This window comes from Neophocaena asiaeorientalis, unplaced genomic scaffold, assembly GCF_003031525.2.
Source record: "Neophocaena asiaeorientalis asiaeorientalis breed wild unplaced genomic scaffold, Neophocaena_asiaeorientalis_V1.1 scaffold19, whole genome shotgun sequence".
Taxonomy (NCBI): Eukaryota; Metazoa; Chordata; class Mammalia; order Artiodactyla; family Phocoenidae; genus Neophocaena; species Neophocaena asiaeorientalis.
Window position 1 is genome coordinate 5233664 of NW_020173388.1, and position 21018 is coordinate 5254681.

General features: G+C 44.4%; 1 protein-coding gene across 2 annotated transcripts in view; it reads right to left on the reverse strand.

Moving 5' to 3' along the window:
- KIT (KIT proto-oncogene, receptor tyrosine kinase) overlaps nucleotides 1-21018 on the reverse strand; it is an 82226-nt gene that overhangs the window by 51117 nt on the left and 10091 nt on the right. The gene's annotated exons all lie outside the window — the stretch shown is intronic.

Genomic DNA, 21018 nt, shown 5'->3' on the forward strand with positions numbered 1-21018 from the left:
CAATAGTTCAAGATAAATACCAACATACCCTCTGTAACCTCCTTCTAGTGTAAAATTCAACCATACCCCAAAGAATTGAAATCAGGATGCAAACAGATACTTGCACACCAACGTTCATAGCTGCATTATTCACAATAGCCAGAAGGTGGAAAAACCCAGTTGTCCATCAACAGATGAGTGGATAAACAAAATGTGGTATATACATAAAACAAAATATTATTCAGCCATAAAAAGGAATGAAATTCTGACATATGCTACAATATGGATGAACTTTGAAAACATTATGCTAAGTGAAATAAGCCAGACACAAAAGGATAAATATTGTATGATTCCACTTATATGAGGTATCAAGAATAGGCAAATTCATAGAGACAGAAAGTAGGATAGAGGCTACCAAGGGCTAGGGAGGAATGGAGGGTTATTGTTTAATGGGTTTCTGTTTGGGAGGATTAAAAAAAAAAAAGTCCTGGAAATGGATATGGTGACGGTTGTGAATGTACTTTAATGGCACTGAATTAGACCCTTTTAAATGGTACGCTTTATATTATGTATATTTTACCACAATTTTTTTAAAAACTAAAGTTTTTTAAAAATCAGTAATTCTTCAAGGCCCGGGGGAAGCCTCAAATTTTCTCAGCTACCTGGGCTCTTTCTTATCTGACCACTCTGACCTCTAGTAGTAGCCTCTGTGGGCCCCCCAAGTTTATCTTAAATCACAGCGTTAAAAACTTAATCACTGTTATTATTTTTATTTGTTCCGCACAGCTGTGTTTGAGGGCTTGAACACCAGCTCTCTTTCTTCCCAGTTCTCTACTACCTTATACAGAGTAGCCATTCATAGCAGAAGCCTCTTTTAGGGCTCTGGACTGAATAAGTTAGAAATTTTAAACCACACTGACTACTGCCCAAGAGACTTGAATGCTCAGGGCTACTAGAGTTCTTCTCCTGTACATCTTTGCTTTTCTCCTCACACCATCTGAGTCCTTTGGTTTTATTCTCAAACCTGTTTATGGAAGTTGGACTTGATTTTATATTATATATAAGTACATGTTATGAAAATTGATGAAATGAGTGTGTGTGTGTTTGGGGAAAGCTGTTGATTCTCTGATAACCAAGCAACACTCTATAAGGTGGCTCAACTGAAAAAACCCTACAGGTACTTCAAGTTAAATGTGGGTGAAACATGAGAAGACTGGGGGAGGGTCTCCACTTCACAAAGACGGGGGTGGGGGGGGGCGGGATTCTAGGCGGGCGGACTCTCAACCACTGCGCCACCAGGGAAGCCCACAGGCACTACTTTTAAAGAAACTGAAATTAGAAACTGCAGGCCTTATATTGTGGGTGTGGTGTACGGGGAAGACAGCAGCTCAGACTGCCTGAGAACTCCCATCAGTCAACCCAAACTCAAAGAAAAAGTTCTGTTTCTCCGTCAAAAAGAACAAACCCATCCATCTTTCTTTTCTTAAGTGAAATAAACCATTCAAGGTAGACCTGTATTTTGTGTGATCTGTGGCTTAAAAGACTCGAGTCCAGAGTGGGCTTCTACAGTACAAGCTTCTTAATGACCTGTGTACGTCAGGGCGACTGGCTTGAGCACAGGGTGCTCCCCAATCACCTTCAGTAGTGGTTGGACCATGTCAACTGTTAATCAATCTGGAGTCTCAACTCTCCTCCAAAGGTCTTTATACCCTTCACAAATGTCTAAAGCTGCAAAGACTGAATTTATAGCTGGGGTTAAAAGTAAGCAAGTCATTTCAAAACCTTCTCCTCTTTGGACACAAATGTAAGGAACCAGGCAAAATTATGGCAGGGAAGAAACCCCACATAGAGAGGCCTATTCTAGTTTTGGGGAAGTAGAGCTGTGAATAAGGCAAAGCTCAAAGCTCCATTGTAGTTCAGCTCCTCTCTGGTTCACATACTGTTCATCCACAGTTCATAATAAAAGGGCTAATGATTTGTATATCCTACTGTTTCTGACACACTTTTATATTCCCATAGGAGTAAACTGGATAAAAATCAAGATGGAAGGATCGTAGTAATTGCCCACAACACCCATGAGGCTTTAAAAACAAGTAGATGATACTGGAAATAGAATAAAGCTGGGGTGGGGGGTATGAGCTCAGTGAAAACCACACAAGTCCTTAAAAATGCTCTTGCCCAGCGACAGGGAGAGTGTGAATCCACTCTGGATCCCCACGCAAATTGGAGGAAGCCACGCCATGGAGGATCCAGCATGGCCCCCATTCCACTGTGGTGAGGCCACGCCACCAGAACCATTAAGAAATCTTTCATGTCAACGTGCATCTATTGCATAATTATTACCATGGTAGTGAACGAGATGCTGTTGGGGAACTCAGCCTTGTGTAGGAGACGAATCTAATACAAATGAAACAAAAATACTGAGAGGTCACAAACAGGTCCCAAGACTCAAAGGAAGCAGCTATCATTCTGCCCAAAAGGACCATGAAAAGCTCCAGGGGGAGGGGCCATGGGAGCTGAGCCAGGAAGTCTTTGTCTGTGTGTTTGCATGTGCCCGTGTTTGTTATGTGTATTCGAGGAAAAGCTCATCCTATGAGGACCCCATCCCACCCACCCCAACCCCCCAAACTGTGAGCTCTCAGAATCCAAAGCAAGGTCTGTAGCCATCACTAGCCTCAAAGCCTCAGAGGGCATCAGGAATACAGCATGTGCTAAGTGCACAGCGAAGGAATGACTACATATAGGAAATGCAGAGGTGCAGGATTTAAGAAGATAATCTGAGACATCATCTTACAGAGCAGTGCTTTCCTCATCTATGGTGTTTGCTAACAGTCTTCTTTTTTTTTTTTTGCGGTACGCGGGCCTCTCACTGTTGTGGCCTCTCCCGTTGTGGAGCACAGGCTCCAGACGCGCAGGCTCAGCGGCCATGGCTCACGGGCCCAGCCGCTCCGCGGCATGTGGGATCTTCCCGGACCGGGGCACGAACCCGTGTCCCCCTGCATCGGTAGGCGGACTCTCAACCACTGCGCTACCAGGGAAGCCCGCTAACAGTCTTCTTGAAGGTCAATTTCACTCAGTGACAAATAACAGTAAACATCCTTTTAAATTATAATACATAGCATAAAATAGAAAGAAAAAAATCAAATGCATTTTTTTCAGGGGGAAAACATGAGCTTTCAAAGAAATTGAACTGCCTCACGACTTCATACTCACAAACACACCACCCAAATCCCGACCACCTCCAACCTTTAAATGCACCTCCACGGACAAGTTTGAGAACAGTCCTAAATGGATCACTTGAATTCCAATTCACAATTGGACACTGCCCAAAGGATTTTCTGGGTAACAGAAAAGTTCAGATATATCTTTAATCTTATAACATAGAGGTTTAAAGTACTCAAATGAGAAGAACTCACAGCTAAAATCTACTCAGGTTTAGACATGAGATAAACAATAAGTAATTGACACAGTCTCCTCACCATCCTTTAAGTCTCTCACTGTAACACCTCTAAGTTCCGGGCCTGAAAAAACCAATTCCTTGGTACAATGCAAATTTGTATTTAGCTTTTAAAAATAAAATTTCTCTCTGCATGCCAGGTCTTGGTACTACATTAGGTCCAGGATATTTAGTGATTATACAAAATCTGTTTCCATATTCGAGTTTCGAGCTATGGTAATAGACCATTATAAAATGATCAGCCATTTGAAAGTCAGTTTAAAATCACAAAATATCAATAACAAAGACACCCCGCAGCACAGTCTTTTTTTAAAAAAGCAGCTCCTTGAGCACATTTCAATGTTGGTGTAAAGATTATGAACTAATTGACAGAAGGGAACCAAAGGACAGAGAAAGAAAACCTGGAGCATTAGTCATTAGTGGCAAAGAGAGAGGGCTCAGTAACAAAGCCAGCACTTCAGAAACGTGTCTTCATGGATGCAATGGTAATTGAGCTCCTACCATTTGGCCTGGGTGGGGCCTGTGTCCTGGGAGGACCAGCAATACAGAGCAGGCCATGACAGCCCAGTGGGGAAGCTGAACTCACACACATAGTGACCATACAACGAAGCAAGTGCAGACAATAAGGGCAACGGGGGGCTTCCCTGGTGGCGCAGTGGTTGAGAGTCCGCCTGCTGACGCAGGGGACACGGGTTCGTGCCCCGGTCCGGGAGGATCCCACATGCCGCAGAGCGGCTGGGCCCGTGAGCCATGGCCGCTGGGCCTGTGCATCCGGAGCCTGTGCTCCGCAACGGGAGAGGCCACAGCGGTGAGAGGCCCGCGTACTGCAAACAAACAAACAAAAAAAGGGCAATGGAGCGTGTGGGCAAGAAGAGGGGTCAAGGGCCTTCCCTGGTGGTGCAGTGGTTAAGAATCCCCCCGCCAATGCAAGGGACATGGGTTGGAGCCCTGGTCCGGGAAGATCCCACATGCCACGGAGCAACTAAGCCCGTGTGCCAGAACTACTGAGCTTGCGCTCTAGAGCCCACGAGCCACAACTACTTAGCCCTTGTGCCACAACTACTGAAGCCCACGTGCCTAGAGCCCGTGCTCTGCAACAAGAGAAACCACCGCAATGAGCAGCCCGCGCACCGCAACAAAGAGTAGTCCCCGCTCACCTCAATTAGAGAAAGCCTGTGTGCAGCAACGAAGACCCAATGCAGCCAAAAATAAATAAATTAAAAAAAAATAAGAGGGGTCAGAAAGTATTCCTAGAGCTCAGATTAAACAACATGTGCAACCTGGCCAGACTGCAGGCGCAGATGGTCTATCGAGTGGGGGAACCACAGGAGCAAATGTCACAGAACTAGCAAGACGCATGCTTAGAAGTCAGGTGTCACTCAAAATCCCTGCAGCATCAAGGTGTGAGGCCAGAGACCCAGTAGGGTCTTTGTCATGGTGAGGAGGTGAGCCTGCCCAGGTGGGGAGCTATTGGTGTGTGTCTTGGGGGGACCCCTCTGGGAGCAGTGAAGGATAGTACTGACAGAACAGGACCAGAGACACGGACAGCTAGGAGACTAGGTCCGCAGGTGGCAGCTGGAAGCTTCTGCAAATTGATGGGCGCGGGCGCGGCAGGGGAGGTCAGGGCCACAGACATATTCACCAGCACACAGCGGGTGGTATCCCGGGGTGCCCATAAAATCATCCAGGGAGGGAGTGGACAGTGCAAAGAACAGAGGGGCCAAGAGGGAAATGACAAGGCCCACGGTGGCTACAGTAGGGTAGAGATGGTGATGACTCGACTGGTAAGAGAGAACCAGGAAATTCCAGGCTAGAGGGTGTGGAGGGACTTCTAGAAGGATGCTAGAATCTTGGAGGACATGGCAGCAGGCGGGGGAACAGAAATGGACAGAGAACCAGCCCTAAAGTCTTCAGCACAAAGGATTGGTCACTGGCAGTAGGGAGGAGGGATGGAGAGTCACGGAAGTTATATCACTCATTTGCAACCCTGGCTGCACACCAGAACCCAGTCCTGCCAGAATCTCTGACAGTACTGAAGGCCTGGGGTGTGGGAGAAGAGGAGCCTTGACTGCACGTCGAGGAGAGGGAGGAAGGGAGGGAGGAAGAGGAAGGAGGACTCCTTGAGTCAGTGAGCAGGAAGGCAATGGCTGATGGGGAAATGGAAGACACACAAGCTGCCAGAGGTCTCGCATGAAAAGCTGGGCGGGGATGAGTATCCAAGGGGGCAGGCAGCCAGGGAGAACAGCAAAGGAAGGAAGGAAGGAATGGGATTTAGGGACACAGAGGACTGACTAGCAGAGAAGACCACGACACAGACTGGCTGGAGAGGCCTAGGCGGCTACTGCCTGACCTCAAGGGCTGATGAATGTGGCCATGAGGTGACTGAGGCGGGGTAAAAACACTATTTTTAAGCCCCTCTTTTTTTTTTTGTGGTACGTGGGCCTCTCCCATTGTGGAGCATAGGCTCTCAGCAGCCATGGCTCACAGGCCCGGCCGCTCTGCAGCAATGTGGGATCTTCCCGGACCGGGGCACGAACCCGTGTCCCCTGCATCGGCAGGCGGACTCTCAACCACTGCGCCACCAGGGAAACCCGCCCCTCTTTCTTTGAACACGCTCTTTTCAGAAAAACATCTGTGGCACAAAGGAGCCATGCTACCACATGTGGGTCCCACATTCTCATGGACATCCGAGCAAGTGTGATTCACCAGGCTCCCTGGTGCTAGAAAGGGATGCCCCAGTGCAAACAGGGGTGCCCTTCTTTGGAGAGGCAGGGTTGGGCCACATCACCCCAACTCCCAACCCACACTGGCTCACCTTTCTGCAGGCTTTCAGCCAGGGTGGGTTCACCCGTGGTTTGGGCCCTTCCGGCCTCCGCTCCTGAGAGCGGTTTCCTCCTGGGGGCCGAGTCAGCTCCTCTATTTTCTGCCTTAACCACATGGACAAACCCAGCACTAATAAATCACCTGTGTTGATCACACCTTTCCTGTAACATGTGTATTTTCTGGCTGTTACTGTGATCCCTGAGCCAATCACGCAGGCCTCGTTCTCTGCTATTAAAGCACGTCCCCACGCAGATCCCTCAGCGATGCCCAACCGGGAGCTTCCTTGTACTTGAACCCTCAACTCCTTCTTTTCCATCAATTCTCCATTCACAAGCATGCCATCTGGGGGCAAGAGAAGCTGCCCTCAGGCTGCTTTTGCTGTTTGAAAAGCATACCCAAGATCAAGGAGATGTTAGATGTTCTGCATTCTTCTGAGGAAACTTACTAAGAGGACTCAGCAGAAAGGATTCAGGCTTCCAATAAATGCCTCCTAAAGGTACGACATCTGTCAAAGCTTTTCTCAGGTTGGAGGCACGAGCAAAATTACTGTTTGGTGTCTGCTATTTAGTATTTGTACGTTTTACATAAAATGTGTAACTCTGTATTTTTGCTCTGAAGCAGTTAGTGAAGGAAAAATGTAATGGTGGGGACATAGAGAAATTCTGGATTCTAAATTGGGGGTAAGTCCCTTAGGTTCGAGGCATCTGTTTCCTCTGCTGAAAAACTAAAAAGAGGCCATCAAAAGCCCTAAGATTCTAGGATCTGTAATCAAATAGTTAGGCCATAATAGGGTCAAAATAAAGAAATCCTTTATTTTTAAAAAAAACAAAACTGGCTGAACATAAAAAGTACTCAACTATTTATGGCAATAATGAATAGCAGTGATTCTCTTATGATATAAATAATATAACTAATCACCTGCTTTGTTTTTAAACTACTGTTTGAACACAGGATTAAATAAGGGCCTAAACATGGAACTTGATTTCTGGCTCTTACATCTTATGAAGTGAACAGTAAGTGTGGAGATGCATGTATCACCCATTCGACAATGAAAGGAGGATCCTTCTCAGCTTATGATATTGCAAAACTTCTTCTAGACATGCATACATCCCCAGCAGCAAAGGCTTACATAGGGCTACTTATTATATTTCCTACTCAGTCACCCTAAGAAAAATACAACCCGATGTTTGAGGGAGCAGGACGTCCCCTTTTTCTTTTGTGGTACGCGGGCCTCTCATTGTTGTGGCCTCTCCCGTCGCGGAGCACAGGCTCCGGACGCGCAGGCTCAGTGACCATGGCTCACGGGCCCAGCCGCTCCGCAGCATGTGGGATCCTCCCGGACCGGGGCACGAACCCGTGTCCCCTGCATCAGCAGGCGGAGTCTCAACCACTGCACCACCAGGGAAGCCCCAGGATTTCCCCTTTTGATCTCAAAGATACGCATGGCCATTATGAAGTGCGTCTTTGGGGAGTCAAGATGAGGTCTGGATTTGACAAGCATAATGTAAGAGGATCCATCCCTGCAGCAGAAAAGAGGAACGTCCTAATTCCCAGTGGGTTTTTCCTGACAGCCCAGTGCAGCTCCTGTTGTAAATACGTAGATTTCCACGTTTTGAATTCTGTAAAGCACTTAATGAAATAAGCAGCAGATAAGAAGCAGAAGGACTGAAATCCAGTAAACAACAGAACAAGACCCTTACCATCTGTGAAGCTGGGATGGGGAAGCTCCTGACTGCTTTCAACATTAACTTCCTTGACTTGAAGAACAATAAAGAGCCAAGTGAAAAGGAACACGGCAAGAAGAGCGTGGAAGGTCGGCCTCGCTAGTCAAACGCCAGCTTCACCCCAGACCTACCAAGTACCAAGGAAAACAGACGCGTGCACGTCTCACCTCCAAGCAGACCTCCTGGCTGCACGCTCTACAGAGGGCAACAGCTAGACCCTTGAAAGGACCTGCAGAAGGACTTGTCAGGCGTAAACTGCCTTCATGTTAGCGCTGTCCTGGACATGTGTGGTGGAGTGTGGGCCTGCAATCACTATGCCATTTCCTCCAACCAAGAAATTGACAATTCCTCAACATGCCAATTCCCAGGCTCAGGAGGGGAAATGAGTTTGTGTCAGCAGCAAATGAAAACTTTAAGAAATAAAAATATGCAATACCCATAAGCTCTGGTTCTAATTCTATAGCATTTTCATTCTAATGACATCAAATGTACCACCAATAAGCAAGAGATTGGTCGATATTTTTATACTCGCGAACATAAATATATGCCAACTGGGGCATTTAAAAAACATTTTTTGGTGGTAAAATATACATAACATAAAATCATGTTAAACATTTTTAATTATACAAATTTTGAGTGGCAATAAATACATTCACAATGTAGTACAACCATCACTACTATCCATCCCCAGAGCTTTTTCATCATCCCAGAGTGACACTCTGTACCTATTCAAGAATAACTCCCCCATTCCACCATCACCTCCTCACCTCAGCCCCTGGTGACCGCCATGCTACTTTCTGTCTCAATAATCTGACCACTCTAGGGACCACATGTAAGTGGGACCATACAATACTTACCCTTTTGTGTCTCGCTTATTAAACTCAGCCTAACGTCTCCAAAGTTCATTTGTGTTGTTAGCATGGGTCCGAATTTCCTTTTTTAAGGCGGAATAGTATTCTACTGTATGTAAATATCATATTTTAGTTTATCCATTTATCCTGATATTTGAGGTGTTTTCCTGAGGCAGTTTTTAAACTCTGTCTTCAAAGGTGACCTACATTTTTGAAAGGCCTCTCTGCTTTTCTAGTTCTGAAAGATGCTTGGAATAATACTTGGCTTAAATAGATAGTTAAGCTAATTTTCACCATAATGGGTAAATCAATACATTTTACTAGTGATTATATACTAAATTCTGCTTTTAATACAACTGTCAGTTAAGGGAAATTGTACTTTCCCCTCCATCCCATACATGGAGCAGAGAGAATGTTTTTTCCTTCTGTTCCACTTTCAAAATGTTGTTTTATAGCCACTGGGCTGGTTTAAAAGGAAGTAAAAACAAAAGTATTAATTAAAAACAAGCAAACAAACAAAAAAAGCAATTTTATCTGAAGCAGTTGACAGAGAAAAGGTTACCAGAATTGGTAACTGTCTTGAAAAGAGGTGAATTAAGCAGGGGCCAAACAGTTTAGCTGCAGCCCTGGATAACAAGCTGGGGCGATTCCCTGGTCTCCCACTTTTTCACGAAACAGGGAGCCCCCTGTTGTTTGCCTGTGTTACCCTGCCATAGAAGAGGTTCTGTTTGTTAGGTGCTGGAGAGAGCCAATTTCCAGAAAGGGAGTTGGATGGGTTTTAGCCTCTGAATTAAATTTAAAGGACTGGGACTAGGGCTGAGGGCAAAAGTGAGCTCAGTGTCCCTCTTTGGAGCCAGGCCCCAGCCTAGAGGCCAGGGGGAAGAGCACACAGGTGGGGGGCAGAAGAAGGAACTCAGCCTGGGTGGCCTCAGCGTTCTCATCAAACCTAAGGCTGAGGCTCAGATGGGTTTTCAGGGGAGCATGTTAGCAACTTACTCTTAATTGGGTCAGAAAAGCCAATATGTATATACATGGACAAAGTAAACGTGGGGAAATGTTAATTGCAGAGTCTAAGTGAAGGGTATCCTGAAGTTCTTTGTAGTCATCTTGCAACTTCTGTAACTTTATTCAGCAAGATTTTAAAGTCTAGAAGCAAGCTCAGAGACTGGAGATTGACGGTGCTTTTTCTGAGCTTGGATGAGCACAGGAGGCAACAGAAACATAATGGAAAAGGTGTACGTTTTGCAGATTCCAAGCTGAGTGTTGTGAAACTTTGGGTAAGTTACCTGACCTCTCCAAGCCTCAGAGTTTTTTTTTGTTTGTTTGTTTGTTTTTGCGGTACGCGGGCCTCTCACTGTTGTGGCCCCTCCCGTTGCGGAGCACAGGCTCCAGACCCGCAGGCTCAGCGGCCATGGCTCACGGGCCCAGCCGCTCCGCGGCATGTGCGATCTTCCCGGACTGGGGCACGAGCCCGTGTCCCCTGCATCGGCAGGCGGACTCTCAACCACTGCGCCACCAGGGAAGCCCAAGCCTCAGAGTTTTGACATCTATAAATTGGGGGTGAGATACACCAGGATTCATACATTATCTCCAAATCCTATACCTACCTTATGTCCAATAAATGGTTGCAAGTGAGAAATAGTGTTTATGATGTTTGTTCCAAAACTTACTGTGTTTATTATGTTTCACTAAATCTAACAGGAGTTTACACTGGGTATAAGACAGTATGCTGAGGAGCTTCCCTGGTGGCACAGTGGTTAAGAATCTGCCTGCCGATGCAGGAGACACGGGTTCAAGCCCCGCTCCGGGAAGATCCCACATGCCACGGAGCAACTAAGCCCGTGCACCACAACTACTGAGCCTGTGCTCTGGACCCCACGAGCCACACTACTGAGCCCATGAGCCACAACTACTGAAGCCCGCGCGCCTAGAGCCCGTGCTCCACAACAAGAGAAGCCACCGCAATGAGAAACCAGCGCACCGCAACGAAGAGCAGCCTCCGCTCGCCACAACTAGAGAAAGCCAGCGTGCAGCAACGAAGACCCTACGTGGCCAAGTACATTTAAAAAAAAAAAAAAAAAAAAAAAAAAGGAAGAGAGTATGCTGAGCCCCAAATGTAAAACAAAAACAATTAATTGGCAAATAGCAGATTATCAGTTTCTCTATCAAAAGCAAGGTTCCCGCAAGCCACTCTAGATCTTAAATCTCCATCTTTAAAAAGAATTTGGGCCCTTGCTCTCAGTACGTGTATTTTAATAAATTACACCCATGTGTGCCATTGCCAGCCCTTCCATGAATTATCAATGTAAGGCTTACTTAGTTTCTGTCTGGAGGTAAAATGCCCCCCACCTTGAAGCTGTTGCCTCTGGGAGTAACTCCCATGCTGTCACCTTCTAGAATAGGAATGAAAACCCCTGGCTTTACCCAGGTCAGGACAAATTGACCAAAATGAGGCAAAGGAGCGCATCTCTGTTCTTCCACCAAATAGATCTGAAAGTGGGTGGGGAGAAAGAAGCTGCCCCAAAATCATCTTCTAGTAGCAGAGCGGGCAGCTCTTCCAGGAAGCCCTGAGGGGACTGGGAACAACAGTCATTTCCCTGGAAACTTCGCAGGTGCCACCTTTACCACTCGGGCTGCTGGCTTCCGGCCTGGGTATCATGAACATCTCCAAGGTCAGAGGATTTCCCTCCTTTCCCATATCCCTGGAAGCATAATACTCAAGAACTTCTCCTGGGTGGTCCACAGGCCAGACCCCAAATTAGAACCAAATCATAAGATTCTTCTGCCACTGTGCACGGGGACTCACTTTTCTAGCAGGAGGATTAGATGATGGTGACAAATATGCTCTCGTAAATAGAATTCATTAGGTGACGCCTCCATCAAAATTGCATACATTCACCAGCCCGCATGTCCTAGGGATAAAAACGGGACTGCCCCTCCCCCCCGCCTCCCACCCGCATTCATTCATTCAACTAAGAATGTTTCTCGAATGCTTGCCATGGGCTGGGCCCTTGGGCAGCGGGGAAACAAGGCAGGGTCTCTCGTGGAATTTATATGAATTTATATTTAGCTCCACGGGTGAGCTGTAAACCAATAATTATACAATTATATAATTACAATGTGCAGAGTGTGGGGAAGTGCACTGTGCATAAGGGGCGCTGACCTGACCTACCCTGGGGGGCTCAGAAAGGACTGCAGAGGAAACATGCGAGCTGGGGTCTGAGGTGCACTAAGAGACCAGGGAGAAACACAGTGCCCCTGGCAGTGGGCAGAGGGGCTCCTGCAGCTCCGAGGAACAAGGACATCCTTGAGGAGTGAAGAAAGCACGGACAGCGAAGGATGAGGCAGGTAATCTGCAAAATGGAGATCAAGAGGAGACACTGGAGGCGTGGGATGGGATCTACAAGGACAGACTTTATTCCAGGAACACTGGGAAGTCTCTGAAAGGTTTTGGTCAGAGAGGGACACGATCACATCTATTCCTTTAAAATATCACCAAGAGGGGCCTTCTCATCACCCCTCCCCCTGGTACACGCGTGTTTTCTGAAGGCCCCTTGCAGCCTCTGCAGGGCACTGTCCCACAGTACTGCAATTGTCTGCTTTCCTGTCTGGACCAACTGAAACTCCCATCTATCTTTTTAGTGCCACAGAAAGAGAACTGAGAATTGCACCCTCGCCTGACATTCAAGAAGTCACACGAACTTTAATATTTTTTTTAACGATCACTGCCCAACGCTGTGACACAACCCAATCATTTTTGCATTGAAGACTGGAGGTTCTCAAACTTTGGTCTGTACCAGGATCACCTGGACAGCTTGGTAAAAGGGACCGCTGGGCCCGCCCCCTGGTCTGGAGGGGAAGGGAGAGTTTGCATTCGGGTGGTCCAGGACCACACGTAGAGGACCAGTTATCCCCTCCCCCACAAGGCAGGCAGCTATCAGGAGAAACCCGTGGCATTAATGCAGCAAAAAAAAATTTTTTTTACCAGAATCTGTATCTTGGAATTCAAAGCAAACCTGCAAAACAGATTTTCTTGAGTGAGCAAATCTGCCTGGCTTTTACACCTAGAAATCGGCCTCACACTGGGTCCCCCTGACAAGCTTTGGCAGCCACTCGGGCACAGATTTCTCGAATCCCCAAGCTTGAGAAGTGGGAAATGTTGCAGAATTCACCAGTCACAGCTACAGGACTCTGGAATAGTGACACTGGGTGGCAAATACAACTTCTGTAGCACATCAGACCTCAATCTGGTGCATGACATCCGAGGGCCCTGAGCCCATGTCCACAGCCCATGCTAACCCAGTGACGGCCTCTGGGCTCTCATCTGCAGTGGGTGAGAACCAGAGAAAAGAGCACAGGCTTCTCCTTGGACTGTATGTGGTCCTGCACCAGCCGTATCAAATGCCAGGCATTTCTTGGTGAGTAGTCAGATACTATTCACCAATTTTCTAAATTGCTGATCAGATAATTGCTGCAATCGTAAATTCTGCAGCCATTCTACATTTGAATACACAAAATAAAAAATAATTAGACCAGAACAATCACATTGGTCTAAAAGCACACTAATGGACAAAATTCGTTTATTCAAATTTGTTGCGACATTCATCAAAACACTTGGCTGGTCAATTTGCTTAATGAGTGTTGACTTTTCCCTTAATTTTTCTTGGGTGACATTCACTTCAAGCAATACATTAAGCCTGCTACCCGTTTGCAAAGAATTCTTAATGACCAGCCCCATTTTGAAATGATTTCTTCTCAATCTCTGTAGAAAACCAGAGGGAATGTCTGAAAATGATCTTACTCTATTTTCCAGAATAAAAAAAAAAGTTTCCAATATACCCATTGAGAAAGTTTTACTTCTTCCTTCTATGGCTTTAGAATAATGGCTATCCCTAAATACAGGAGGAAAAAAGGGCCAATTCTAAAATTGTCACCTTTTAGTATGTAACTTAAATCAATGGCCAACTGGAGGAAACTCAAGTTGGAGGAAGGAAATTTAGTATTTTTGGAAATCTAAATTAATATTATGTCAAGTCCTGGCAGCATTTTTTTTTTCAAATGACTATAATTAGAGATATGCAAATTCTTCACTGGGGGAAAAAAAGGCTGAAAGAGAAAAATGCACCTAATTAAGTAATGATTTTATCTTTACTAGATGGTTATTAAAAGTGTAAATGTGGTTGAACCCTTTTAAAACTATAAAATAGCATTATCTCCTTCAGAACTCAAGGAATATCAAACCAAACAAATAATGGCAAAAGTGTGTCACTCTTTACACCTTTTCCTCAGATATGGGCTTCCTGGTACTCAGAGGATTTCAACTATTACATTTTGTCATAAACAATAAGCTTAGAGTGGGATGAATTGGGAGAGTGGGATTGACATATATACGATAATATGTATAAAATAGGTAACTAATAAGAACCTGCTGTATAAAAAAATTAATAAAATTCAAAACCAAAACAAAACAGTGAGCTTAGAATATGGCTTAGGTAGCCCATAAAGTGGCCAGTTTTCAGATAGTTAAAACCATTAAGTTTTCTCTCCACTTTCTTATATTTTGGAAGAAAATTATTTTTAAAGGCAGGTACTACTGATTTAATGTTTCAAGACTTTGCTACTTTCATCCTGACTTGGTAGACCCAAAGGTCTACAAATTTTATGTTAAAATGTCCATATAGATTCTGGCAAGATGGTGGTGGAAGCATAATTATTGAATATCCCCAACTTACCCTAACCATAAAAACAAATAGAGCAGAACCAAAAACCCTATGGATAGCATCTACAAGAGAAAACCAGGTGATAAGGTATCCCCTACCCACAAAACCAGGTGATAAGGTATATCCCCCTCCTATGTATGAAGGAGGTGGGGACAAACTACCAACAGCTTCAAGAACTGCCGTTAGGTACACACTACAATGCTCAGAGGGCCATCTGGGGACACGCACAGAAGTTGGCAGAGGACTCTGCAGGTTCCAACTTCCCTAGGAAGTACAGAGGGGATTGTGACCCATGTATTTCTAATGGGCTGGAATGTTCTGGGGTAGGAGAGATCTGATCCCTATGAACTAACAAACTAGGTCAAAGCCCCACACTAAGGAGAAACTGCTAAGGATGAATCTAAGATGAGTTAAATAGGCAAAGGAAAGGAAAGGTTCAGATAAGTAGGGGCTGAGAACAGAGACTAAAAAAAAGTAAGATCTTAGGTGTAGAAAAGTAAAGACCATTTTTTTCACCACTTTGTGAAAACAATATTAAGTGGGTACTCTAGAACTGTGAAGCTAGAAAAGCTATAATGGCTCTAATAAGAGTATACGAAAACGCATAGCGCACAACAGAAAAGAATAGCAGTTGAATTCCAAATACGTTATTTAAAGAAAAAATAAGGAATAGAATGACATCCCTAGTATAGAAAATAAAATCATGCCAGAAAGGCACAAAAAAAATGAAAACTATAACCTAATATTTCAAAAATGAGCTAAAAGAAATTAAATGAAAAGAAGCTATAAAGAACAGCCTAAATCAGAATTTTTAAAACTCAGAAATGAGCTGATTGAATATATATATGTAATTGAATCACTTTGCTGTACACCAGAAACTAACACAACCTTGTAAATCAACTATACTTCAATTAAAAAAAAAAAAAAGGAAAACGAAATGAACTGGAGAAAAGGAAGATTTGAAAATGGAGATAAAAAAATAAGAATTAGAAATGAAAGAAAAAACTCATTTCAGAAATAAAGGGTAAATAAAAAAAACACAAGAGCAAATAAAATGAATAATGTCTCAAAAGAAGGAGAAGATGGAAAGGAGAAAAATTTTTTAATTGAAACGAATTATGAAGACATTAAAAGGATTCGAGAGAAAATGATCAATATAAAAAGACAGGCAAAGAAGATCTAACATACACACAATGCGAGTTCCAAAAGCCAAGAAGAAGAATAGAACAAACAGCAAAAGCTACACTACAAGAAAGTTTGAAATTACAGTCAGCTCTCTGTGTCCGCAGGTTCCACAACCACAATACAGAGAGCCGGCTGTACTGTGCCATTTTATATAAGGAACTTGAGCATCCAGGATTTTGGTAGCCGTGGAGGTCCTGGAACCAACCCCTTGCAGATATGGGAGGATACTGTACTTACTAAAGTAGCACAGTATGTCCCTGAAAAAATCAACCCAGAGCATCTAACACTACAGATCATGCTGTAGTGGACTTCAAAGAATAAAGGCAAAAAACAGGCCTTTGGGTATCTAGGCAAACATACCAAGTTAAATACGAGGGAAAGAAAATCAGATTGCCAGCAGACTTTGACAACACTTTATGGCAAAAGACAATATAGTAAAATATTAAAGATCCTTGAGCAAAGAAAAGATGAGCCAAGGATTTATATCAGACAACCTGACTTTTAAGTATAAAAGCGAAGGCTACAGACAAGCTGTTGTGAACATAATTCAGGAAACACTTCCATGAATGCTTCCTGAGGTATCTGTTAGAGGATGAGCTTCAGAAAACCAAAATGTCAGGAAAGACAGAACATAAGAACTAGTGGCAAGCATTAAACATACATTTACTTGTGGAACTAAGATTAAATGGTGGGGGCTTCCCTGGTGGCGCAGTGGTTGAGAGTCCGCCTGACGATGCAGGGGACACGGGTTCGTGCCCCGGTCCGGGAGGATCCCACATGCTGCGGAGCGGCTGGGCCCGTGAGCCATGGCCGCTGAGCCTGCGCTCCACAACGGGAGAGGCCACGATAGTGAGAGGCCCGCGTACAGCAAAAAAAAAAAAAAAAGATTAAATGGTGGTAACAAAGGAGACAGCAGAGTATGTGATTGCTGTATATTCTGATAAAGTAGTTTTGGTGCAGTTATCAGAAAAATTAGGGGAGGGAGAGTATCTGCAAAGTAGAATATGCTTGCTGACTGCCTTATAGTAAAAGGCTATTACTTCAAATCCCAAGTAGGGGAGAAAAGGGAGAGGAAAGAACAGGCTACTAGCTAATTTAAAGTGTTACTCACAGAAGGAAACCAATAGAAAATAGAGCCCCAGGAAGAGCGAACCAAGGGTATCATATAAAGGTATAAGTATAAAGGCAACCGTCAGAACAGAAAGCACAAATCTTTTTAAGTACCCAACGGTATATCCAAAAAATGGAAAGAGAATAATAGAGGAACACACCATCTATTAAGTCGTCTTACTAAAAAAGAAATCAAACCTGAGTATGATCATACCTCTAAATGACCAATTTACAGGAAATTCAGGGAACAGAGAACATGTTCAACAGCACCACAGGAAGGCAGCCAGCAGCATTCAGACTGCGGATAACTGCACAGGACTAAACCTCAGTTTTCTTCAACAAACACTGGAAAATAGAACCTATAGATAAGAAATGACTTAAAAGGCCCTATCAACAAACTGCCTATATATGGCTCTTGCTTAGAGTCTATCAAATATTTATATATTCGTATATGTCTTTATATTTATTTTCAATAAGGGAAATGTGAATCCTAGCTACTCAGTGACACTGTGGAATTTTATTGCTTTGGAAGGCTGTGACATTGGCATTATCATTATGTTTAGGGAAGGGAACTTTTCTATTTTAGAGCTACATACTGAAAATGTTCACAGATGCAATTCTATGACGCTTGTTTCAAAATAATGGGAGGGTGGAGGGAATTCCCTGGAAGTCCAGTGGTTAAGACATGGGACTTCACTGCTGTGGACCCGGGTTTGTTCCCTGGTCGGGGAACTAAGATCCCACAAGCCCTGTGGGGCGGCCAAAAAAAAAATGGGAGGATGAAGTGGGTAGAGGTGAAGCAGAAAGACGTGTTGATCCAAATGCTGAAGCTGGATGACAGGTAGATGAGGGTTCGTTCACTATTCTCCGTGTGTGAGGTGGTCCCATGATAAACATATATATAATTACATTTCTATGTATTTTAAAGTTACATATTTTTTAAAGTTAACGTGAGATTCAATTCCTCCATCTTGAAATAAAATGGCTGCTAATAGGTTTTCAAATAACCCAACCTGGAAGTCACAGGACACCCCCCTTTTTCTTTAAATCCTTTCCTAGTCAACTGATAGCAAACTTAAACAGGGTCTATTTAAATTTAGGCCCTGAAATTCTCACCCAAAACAATAGGTGCTAACCAATGATGATGACACCAGATAAAAAGAATTCTCTGGCTTAGAAACACTATAGTCTTTCGTCAAATCTAAACCAAGTGCTTTAAGGCAACTGATTTCATAATTAAGCATCCACACTTGTATACCTAAAGGTTGGTTTCATCGAAATTGTTAACTGACATGGTACCAAGCACCTGAGTATCTACCTTAATGCCTTCAATCACAGCTGTGGTCAGTGGATGCCTTCCTGCGCATAACTGAAGAGGGTACCACTTTCTGTCCCTGGACAGTCTTTATCTTGGATTCCTTCCTGAGGATCAATACTAAAGGCAGCACAAGTCCTACTCCAGGCCTAAGACTTGCCAGAGAAGGAACTTTCCAGTTCTGGGCACCAACAGTGGCAATTCTCATCTGGGGGAGTCCCAGATATGAAGCTGGAGGGCTTATCACTTCATGGAACTCTGAAAGGCCACCCTAAGGCTAAAATGCAAAGTCAGATGAAGTCACCCTGTCACCTCACCCAGGCTGGCTGCAGCAACACGGGAGTTGACACACCATGCCCAGTATAACAGACGGTGGCTAAATGGCGCTCTGTCAGACTCAAAAGTACCATTAGTTAAATACAGGTATTATTAAAAACTGAAGGTGGTCAGATTGCGACAAGAAACAGATGAAAGAATTTAAAAAGGAGGTGCAGTGGCTTCCCTGGTGGCGCAGTGGTTGAGAGTCCGCCTGCCGATGCAGGGGACGCGGGTTCGTGCCCCGGTCCGGGAAGATCCCACATGCCGCGGCTGAGCCTGCGGGTCCGGAGCCTGTGCTCCGCAACGGGAGAGGCCACAACAGTGAGAGGCCCGCGTACCGCAAAAAAAAAAAAGGAGGTGCAGAGCCTCCAGTGCTTGGAGACGTACTGGAGAGCATTCAGCCTGGACCCCTGAAGCATCCTCTCTCAGCTGTGAAAAAGCATTCTGGTCCATTCTGGGAAAAATGGTTCTAAAGCCACAGATGGACGATGCACTTTGGCACATTCAAGGCTCCACAAAGTCCTGAAAGTGAAGACACCTATCTGTGCTCCCCCGGCGTTGCAGACATTTCTGCCACCCCCTTCGGTACATCCTTCATCAGTACATCCTCATACCTGCTGGAGAGGCTGAAGTTACAAAGACTGGAGCCGTGACAAGATGGAAGACTGGCGTGTGATGCTCAGCCCTTCCAAGGGCACTGACGGGGCGGACAGGACTCAACTGACAAGCATCTCACAAAGCTCCTCCTGAGTCGGCCCCGACCCACGCCCTTCCCCAACCCACCCCTACCTAACTTCATTTTTGCCTCCTCTGGTCCCTCCTTCCCTGTGAACCCCATCCCCCAGCCCTCTGAGAAACCTTGCTTTTCTCTGCTTCCTTCCTTAATTGACCATAATAAGAAACTGAAATAAATCTAAATGAAGGCGCTTTCTCTGAGAGACTCTAGACTTTTTCTTCCTTCTGGGCTCTTTGTGGACCTGGACTCATGAAAGAAAAAGAATTCACTAGAACATAAGCCCCAAGAGGACAAGGATTTTTGCCTGGTATGTTTACAACTATACCACTTGCCCCCCTACTGCGTCAATAATTATTTATGAACAAATCTATAAATTCCTGGTACGTGTAGGGTCCGTTTAAAAGATACTGAAGGGACTAACAGAATGAAACTGTAAATCTTAAGCACTACAGCTTTATGCCCAGAGTTGCTGTTCCAAGTTTTGCAAATGGAGAGAAGCCATCTGCACCTGCCTTGGATTTGTCCTCACCTGATGGCATGCCGCTCACTACCTGAGCTCTTTCGGCATCCTGGCCAGCTCCTTCTTGGAAGGCAGTCATTCTGAAACGAAGGTGATCATTTAAAATACTATCCCTTGAAAAGACTGGAATGGAAATTAGGCTACACATTCAGATCTCCTAAAAAATTCATAAACCCTTCTACATATGCTAGTTTATTTTAAAAAGCTGGAAAGGGGGATTCTTTTTCATGAACGTGATACATTTTGCTTGAGCTAGAAACTTGTCTACTATTTCCCTGTAGTAAATATACTGACTATACTAAAATAAGGAGAAAAACCTTTAAACATCCCAATTAACTGTTTTCAAGTGGTGATTCTAATGACATATTTTTGAAGTAAGAATCCTGGTTTGACTTAACAATGACGAAAAGTCGAAAGACCAGTCCGTGCAGTTTTACCAGACCATTCCTTGAAATGCAAATCTTCCATCAGCCGTTAAAAAAGAAATCTACATTGTGAAAATTAGGATGGAAATGCATTTTAACATTTATAAACTTAAAAACTTATCACTTTATAACGGACCCATAGTCTTTCCAAGTAGTATAACTTTCAATTTTTTAAACAATAGTTTTTTTTGTTGTTTTTTTTTTTTTAGAGGTACGCGGGCCTCTCACTGTTGTGGTCTCTCCCGCTGAGGAGCACAGGCTCCGGACGTGCAGGCTCAGCGGCCATGGCTCACGGGCCCAGCCGCTCCGTGGCATGTGGGATTTTTCCGGACCGGGGCACGAACCTGTGTCCCCTGCATCGGCAGGCGGACTCTCAACCACTGCGCCACCAGGGAAGCCCGTAGTTTTGTTTTTTTTTAAGCATGCACTAGCCAAGTAGAATAACAGCCAAATGCCACACAAAATCGCTAGTAAATGTTTTCCTCAGAAGTCACATCTACATTAGATCCCTTTCTATAAATACTTCCTTCCAATAAAAAGAGACACCAAATAATTTCCAAAGTTCTTTGTGACAACGCCACCTTTGTTCTAACCCTGCAAAGCAATTCCTCTGCTAACGAGTCTGCATAGGCCATCATATTTAAATTACTGGCAGCCCTGATTGTTTTCAAGAATTTTATAACACCCTTTGAAATAACGTGAGTCACCTGGGATAAACCCAAATGAAGTGGGATGTTTTGCCTCACTGAAGAACTTAAGAGACACAAGGAAAAAAGTAAGGATTTCTCCTTTTTTCATTTTCCCTATCATTTTTTAATCCATTAGGTCAAGAACAAGGCATTCCCTGGAAACTAC